The sequence below is a fragment of the Brassica oleracea genome, chromosome C2, assembly GCF_000695525.1.
Source record: "Brassica oleracea var. oleracea cultivar TO1000 chromosome C2, BOL, whole genome shotgun sequence".
Lineage (NCBI taxonomy): Eukaryota > Viridiplantae > Streptophyta > Magnoliopsida > Brassicales > Brassicaceae > Brassica > Brassica oleracea.
The window spans coordinates 34,266,539-34,274,901 of record NC_027749.1 but is presented as its reverse complement, the minus strand read 5'-3'; positions in this window follow the sequence as shown (position 1 = coordinate 34,274,901).

The following is an 8,363-nucleotide window of genomic DNA, read 5'->3' as shown; positions in this document are numbered from 1 at the left end:
TTCTAATCAAACCAGGATGAATCACGATGTAAGAAGCTGTATTTGGATACATTAAGTAGTTGAGAATTACTAGTAAGTTGAATAAATCCCATTGGAGTTGGGATGAAGAAGTTATTCCACTTTCAAATGAGGTGATCCCAGTTTTACTGTTTGGTAATATGACTACTTCTTTGTCATTCTAATCAAACCAGGATGAATCACGATGTAAGAAGCTGTATTTGGATACATTAAGTAGTTGAGAATTACTAGTAAGGTGAATAAATCCCATTGGAGTTGGGATGAAGAAGTTATTCCACTTTCAAATGAGGTGATCCCAGTTTTACTGTTTGGTAATATGACTACTTCTTTGTCATTCTAATCAAACCAGGATGAATTACGATGCGAGAAGATTTATTTGGATCCATTAAGTAGTGGAGAATCACCAGGAAGTTGAATAAATCTCATAGGAGTTAGGACGAAGAAGGTATCCTAATTTCAAATCAGGTTATCCCAGTTTTCCTGTTTGGGAATATGACAACTTCTTTGTCATTTAAATCAAACCAGGATGAATCACGATATGAGAAGCTGTGTTTGGATACATAAAGTAGTGGAGAATCACCAGAAAATTGAATAAGTCTCATAGGAGTTAGGTTGAAGAAGTTATCCCACTTTCTAATCAGGTGATCCCAGTTTTCCTGTTTCAGAATATGACAACTTCTTTGTCATTCTAATCAAACCAAGATGAATGGCGATATGAGAATCTTTATTTTGATATATAACGTAGTGGAAAATAACGAGGAAGTTTAATAATTCTCATAGGAATTAGGATGAAGAAGTTATCCCACTTTTAAATCACTCGATCCCATTTTTCCAAATTGGGAATATGACAACTTCTTCGTCATTCTAATCAAACCAGGATAAATCGTGATGTGAACTGCTGTCTTTGGAGACATAAAATAGTGGAGAATCACCATGAAGTTGAATCTCATAGGATTTAGGATGAAGAAGTTATCCCACTTTCAAATCAGGTGATCCGAGTTTTTTTGTTTCAGAATATGACAACATCTTTGTCATTCTAATCAAACCAAGATGAATCGCGATGTGAGAAGCTGGATTTTGGATCCATAAAGTAGTGGAGAATCACCAGGAAGTGGAATAAATCTCATAGGAGTTAGGATGAAAAAGTTATCCCACTTTCAAATCTGGTGATCCCAGTTTTCCTGTTTGGAAATATGACAACTTCTATGTCATTTTAATCAAACCAGGATGAATCGCGATCTAGGAAGCTGTATTTGGATACATAAAAAGTGGAGAAATACCAGGAAGTAGAATAATTCTCATAGGAGTTAGGATGAAGAAGTTATCCCACTTTCAAATCAGGTGATCCCTTTTTTCCTGTTTGGGAATATGACAACATCTTTGTCATTTCTAATCAAACCATGATGAATCCCGATGTGAGAAGCTGTATTTTGATATATAACGTAGTGGAGAATAGCTAGGAAGTTGAATATATCTCATAGGAGTAATGATGAAGAAGTTAACCCACTTTTAAATCAGGCGATCCAAGTTTTCCTAATTGGGAATATGACAACTTCTTCATCATTTTAATCAAACCAGGATGAATCGCGACGTGAAATTCTGTCTTTGGATATATAAAATAGTGGAGAATCACCATGAAATTGAATAAATCTCATAGGAGTTAGGATGAAGAAGTTATCCCACTTTCAAATTAGGTGATCCCATTTTTATTGTTTGGGAATATGACTATTTCTTTGTCATTCTAATCAAACCAGGATGATTCGCAATGTGAGAAGCTGTATTTGGATACATAAAGTAGTGGAAAATTACCAGGAATTTGAATAAATCTCATAGAAGTTAGGATAAAAAAGTTAACCCATTTTTAAATCAGGCGATCCCAGTTTTCCTAATTGGGAATATGACAACTTCTTCGTCATTCTAATCAAACCAGGATGATTCGCGATGTGAAATGTTGTATTTGGATACATAAAGTAGTGGAAAATTACCAGGAATTTGAATAAATCTCATAGAAGTTAGGATAAAAAAGTTAACCCATTTTTAAATCAGGCGATCCCAGTTTTCCTAATTGGGAATATGACAACTTCTTCGTCATTCTAATCAAACCAGGATGAATCGCGATGTGAAATGATGTCTTTGGATACATAAATAGTGGAAAATCACCATGAAGTTGAATTAATCTCATAGGAGTTAAGATGAAGAAGTTATCCCACTTGCAAATCAAGTGATCCGAGTTTTCCTGTTTCAGAATGTGAAATTTTTTTTGTCATTCTAATCAAATCAAAATTGATTTAGATCCATAAAGTAGTGGAGAATCACCAAAAAGTTGAATAAATCTGATAGGAGTTAGGATGAAGAAGTTATCCCACTTTCAAATCAGGTGATCCCAGTATTACTGTTTGGGAATATGACATCTTCTTTGTCATTCTAATCAAACCAAGATGAATCAGGATGTGAGAAGCTGGATTTGGATCCATTAAGTGGTGGAGAATCACCACTAAGTTGAATAAGTCTCATAGGAGTTAGGATGAAGAAGTTATCCCACTTTCAAATCAGGTGATCCCAGTATTACTGTTTGGGAATATGACAACTTCTTTGTCTTTCTAATCAAACAAAGATGAATCGCGATGTGAGAAGCTGGATTTGGATCCATATAGTAGTGGAGAATTACCAGGAAGTTGAATAAATCTCATAGGAGTTAGGATGAAAAAGTTATCCCACTTTCAAATGAGGTGATCCTAGTTTTATTGTTTGGGAATATGACTATTTCTTTGTCATTCTAATCAAACCAGGTTGAATCACGATGGGAGAAGCTGTATTTGGATCCGTAAAGTAGTGGAGAATCACCAGGAAGTTGACTAAATCTCATAAGAGTTATAGGATGAAGAAGTTATCCCACTTTCAAATCAGGTGATCCCAGTTTTCCTGTTTGGGAATATGACAACATCTTTGTCATTCTAATCAAACCATGATGAATCCCGATGTGAGAAGCTGTATTTTGATATATAACATAATGGAGAATAGCCAGGAAGTTGAATAAATCTCATAGGAGTTAGGATGAAGAAGTTATCCCACTTTCAAATCAGGTGATCCTAGTTTTCCTGTTTAGGAATATGACAACTTCTTCGTCATTCTAATCAAACCAGGATGAATCGCGATGTGAAATGCTGTATTTGGATACATAAAATAGTGGAAAATCACCATGAAGTTGAATAAATCTCATAGGAGTTAGGATAAAAAGTTATCCCACTTTCAAATCAGGTGATCCGAGTTTCCTGTTTCAGAATATGAAAACTTCTTTGTCATTCTAATCAAACCAAGATGAATCGCGATGTGAGAAGCTGGATTTGGATCCATAAAGTAGTGTAGAATCACCAGGAAGTTGAATAAATCTGATAGGAGCCCAACTTACGGGGTTTGATAAGATTTATCGTTTCCCTTTATGTTTTAAAAGAGAAATCGCGAGCTAGTTTCATTGCACTTCCTGTGGCGAAAAGTCGCAGCATGGTTTTCGATTTTCTCAAGAACTGTGGCGTTTGCATAGGCGTTGGCCATAGGCGCAGTGGCGGCTGGAGTTTTCTTACCAGCGTTGTTGCGAACTGCGATTTTCTGTTTCGTATTTCCATACATTGTTTTGATTAAGCGTTTTGCGGCTATGAGTTAGAGTAATCTGTACCCCCCCTCCTTCTAGCGCCAAACTATGGGAACCGAAATTGGCACTGTCGATTTACGTTTAAATTAGGAAACTAGGAAAACCCTAATTTCCCAGAGGTCCCGGATCTCTGCAAGAGACAACGGCAAGTGACAACGACAACAGTAGATCTTATTTTGAGTCCGCGTGAGAGCATTGCGATCATTACAAGAGATCATAAAAGCTTTGGCCGCAAAGGCTGTCAGCGAGTTACCTAGTTCTATCAGCCTAAAAGCTCAAACCTAGTTGACTCGCAGCTCGATAACTAAAGAAGGGTTTATGGGCTTTTGGTTAAGAAATCGTAAGTGGTTTTCGAGTCACATCTTAGGTCACTTTGGGCCGTTTTTTGACTCGAAACGTTTATTACGGCTTCTTTCGATAAAAACGACCTTTCCGCGGTTTTTATCGTAAAGTTCGATTGATGACTTCAAATGACGAGAAACATGAAATGGTTTGGCTATGGTCTTGGAAGATAGCATTAAAGAGTAGACGAGAATGCATGGATTCGTGTCGTATCGATTTTTAAGAAAGCAATTGATGACTTCAAATGACGAGAAACATGAAATGGTTTGGCTATGGTCTTGGAAGATAGCATTAAAGAGTAGACGAGAATGCATGGATTCGTGTCGTATCAATTTTTACGAAAGCACGGTCGCTACGTAGCGATCGAGTCGTGTGCGTGTTTGGTTGCTACGTAGCAACCAAGCCATGTACGTGCTCGGTCGCTAAGTAACGACCGAGCTTCGGGGAGAGCTCCGTGTACGTGCTCGGTCACTACGTAGCGACTGAGCTTCGGTAGCGACCAAGCCGTGTACGTGCTCGGTCGCTACGTAGCGACCAAGCTTTGGTGAGAGATCGGTCGCTACGTAGCGACCGAGCTTCGGGGAGAGATCGGTCGCTACGTAGCGATCGAGCTTCGGTGAGAGCTCGGTTGCTACGTAACGACCGAGCCGTGTACGTGCTCGGTCGCTACGTAGCGACCGAGCTTTGGTGAGAGCTCGGTCACTAGGTAGCGACCAGCTTTTGCGCTGGTTGCTATGCGGCAACCTTGTTCGCGTTTTTCTCCGATTTTTCGTGAATGTGTTTTCTCCGCAAGATTCTTCGTAAAAATAAATCTTTTTCTAAGATTTATTTTTCGTAAAAACGTTCAAGTCCGATTTTTATGGATTTTCAGACATTGATTCCGTCGTGACCGATTTTGACCCCAACACAATCCAAACACCTTATCTTGCTCTCGCCTCTCAGCTAGCTCATCTAGGTTGATTGTTCCCGGCCTCAGCATCTCCAGCTCGGACCACAAGGCTCTGAACTTCCCAAGATGCTTAGTGAACTCCATGTCTTCTTGTGCCAAACACACGGCTCAAGTTGGAGGTGTTGCCATAAACCTTCTTTAGCGTGTCACAAAGATCCTTTGCTGTCTCACAGTAACTGTAAGCCTCTAGGATAGACACCTCAAGAGACCGTTGGAGTATGGACATCACCAGCTGATCATCCTGCTCCCACTTCTCTTCATCACACTCGACAACCTCCTTGACGCCTTCATAAGTAATGAGCTTTGGGGCTTCACTCTGTGTAATGTGTCCCCATAAACCCTTACTCCCCACTGCAGTCTTCACCAAACGAGACCACAAAAGATAGTTACCCCCTGATGTGATCTTGGCTAGCAATGGAACTGAAGAGATGGATCAGCTTGAACCAGAGCTTAAGGAAGTTGAAGAAAGAACCAGGGAGCTGCTTGAACCTGAGGAAACAAATGAGAAGGACCTAGAAGTACCCATTGGTCCAATGACAAGATCAAAGCAAGCAAGATTTCGACAAGCTCTTCATCAACTACTTCACACTATCCAGGGCAGTCTAGAGTGTGCTTATGCAACCACACTGGTTGTGATTCAAGCCATCTAAGACATTCATCAAGACAGGTGTTGTGACTTGCACTTTTTTCCTTAGTTTGGTTTTGTCCCAATGGGTTTTCCAAACAAGATTTTTAATGAGGCTTGGACACAACACTTATACATGAGCCTCTTGATGAAACTAAGCCTAACCAGGCCCATTTCCTACTCTAATTTCGTGCATGAACAAACCAGGAGCCTGTTCTTATTTTCAAATTTAAACTTAGTCTTTGTTTTAATTGTTTTGTGTGTTTCCAAGAAGCTGTGCATGTACAGTCTTCTTCTCTTTATATTCTGATCAAAACACTCAATAAAAACATCAAACTCTTGTCTATAAAAAATTCTCTCTGAATCTTGTTTGATCAAAGCTTGTTTAGTTTATTCGGATTTCTCCTTACATTACAAGCAAATCTGATAGTCTGAGAGCCATTTCCGCATCTCGTAGAAGTATCAACTCAATCCCCTGCTTATTTCACCATCACAATCATTGGAGAAGTTTCAGGGACGTGATCATCTCACCTAGGATCACTTCAAGTGGTATCAGAGCAGATCTCCATCATCAGGTTGTGTTTTTGCAGTTCTGCAACTTTTAGACTTTTCATATTCTCTTATCAGATCTGTTCTAAAATCTAGATCTTGCTAGAAACGTGTTTATTAGGGTCAGATCTACCTAGAAAAAAGTTTAAAATTGCTAAATAATCTGATTTAATTTTCGAAATTGCAGAGAAAATAAATAGGGTTCTTCATGAAAATTTCAGAAATCTGATTATTCTAGATTCAATCCCATTACTTTCTGTTATATTATGCTTCTGTGATCTCTTTTACTGGTTTTGTGTTTGGAAATTTAACAGGAACCATGGGAGAAGGAAGCAATCAGAACAATGGAATGGATCAACTACTACTTGATGCTTTGACTGCACGCATGACTACTGTGATGACTACTTTGATGGATCAGAGACTAGAGAACTTCAGAGCTGAGGTTGCCCACTTAGAACGTGAGAGATCTAGGAGGAGTCCAAACCAGTCTGCTTCGGAAAGCTAATATAGTCATACCAACAGATCCAATGGCACTAGGAAAAGGAGGCGTGATCAGGAAGCAAGGCCACAAACCAATGATCCTCTTGGTGGTTTGAAACTGAAGATTCCTGAGTTTAAAGGCACTGCTGATCCAAAAGAGTATCTAGAATGGGAAAAGAAGATTGAACTTATGTTCAATTGCAGAGACTACACCACATAGTACAAACTGAAGTTTGCGCCTACTGAGTTTAAAGACTATGCTTTGAGTTGGTGGGATAACCTAGGTACAGCAAGAAGAAGAGGGGGAGATCTTCCTATTGAAACATGGAATCAGATGAAAGTAATCATGAGGAAGAGATTTGTGCTGAGCCATTACCACAGAGAGCTGCACTTCAAGCTCAGAACACTGTCTTGGAAGTAGGTCAGTTGAAGAATATTACAAGGAGATGGAAACCCTTATGCTGAGAGCTGACATACAAGAAGACAGAGAAGCAACAATGGCCAGATTCATGGGTGGTTTAAACTGAGACATCATGGACAGACTTGAAGTTCATCATTATGTTGAGATGGAAGAGCTTCTGGACAAGGCAATTATGTTTGAACATGAGTTGAAAAGAAGAAGTTACAAGTCTAGCTATGGAGCCAGCAAGCCACACTACCAGAAGGACGAAAAGACCAGAGAATCCAAACCATTCTCCAAGCCTAAAGTGGAGGAACAGAGTATTAAAGGAAAGGAAGTAGCCACTGCATCTAAAACCAGAGATATACAGTGCTACAAGTGTAAAGGTTATGGACACTATGCCAGTAGCTACTCCAACAAAAGGGTAATACTCATCAGAGAAAATGGAGAAATTGAATCAGAGGAAGAGGAACAATCTGAGTCTGAAGAAGAAAGAGTGGAGATGCCAGCTCGTGGAGAGTTACTTGTCACAAGAAGAACACTGAATCTGCAAGCCAAGACTGTTGGAGATGAGCAAAGAGAGAATCTGTTTCATACTCGCTGTATGGTTCAAGGCAAGGTGTGCAGTTTGGTTATAGATGGAGGAAGTTGTACCAACGCTGCAAGTGAAACCATGGTTGAGAAACTTGGTCTGAAGATCATGAAAAGACCAACCACCTACAAGTTACAATGGCTTAATGATGAAGGAGAACTGGAGGTGAAACACCAAGTCAAGATGCCATTGTCTGTTGGGAAGTATGAGGATGAGATATTGTGTGATGTCTTACCAATGGATGCTGGACACATACTGCTTGGAAGGCCTTGGCAATTAGATAGAAGAACTCTTCATGATGGGTTCACAAATAGATACTCGTTTGAGTACAAGGGAAAGAAGACTGTCTTAGTTCCTTTAACACTGCAAGAAGTCCATCTAGATCAGATAGCTTTGAAGAAGAACAAAGTTTCATCAGAATCAAAGACAAAACAGACTGCCAATCTGTTGTTTCAACCTAAGGGAAGTTCTTTTCCTCACTTGCTGTTTGTTTTTAAAGAATGTTTAAACATAACAAAACCAGTACAGGATCTTCCTAGCAAAATACAGATGTTTATGCAGGAATTAAAAGATGTTTTTCCAGAAGAAGCTCCACAAGGATTACCACCTATCAGTGGAATAGAGCATCAAATCAATTTTATTCCAGGAGCTTCACTTCCAAACAAGGCAGCTTATAGGACTAATCCTTTGGAGACCAAGGAACTACAACAAAAAGTCACTGAGCTTATGGAGAAAGGTCATATCCGTGAGAGCATGAGC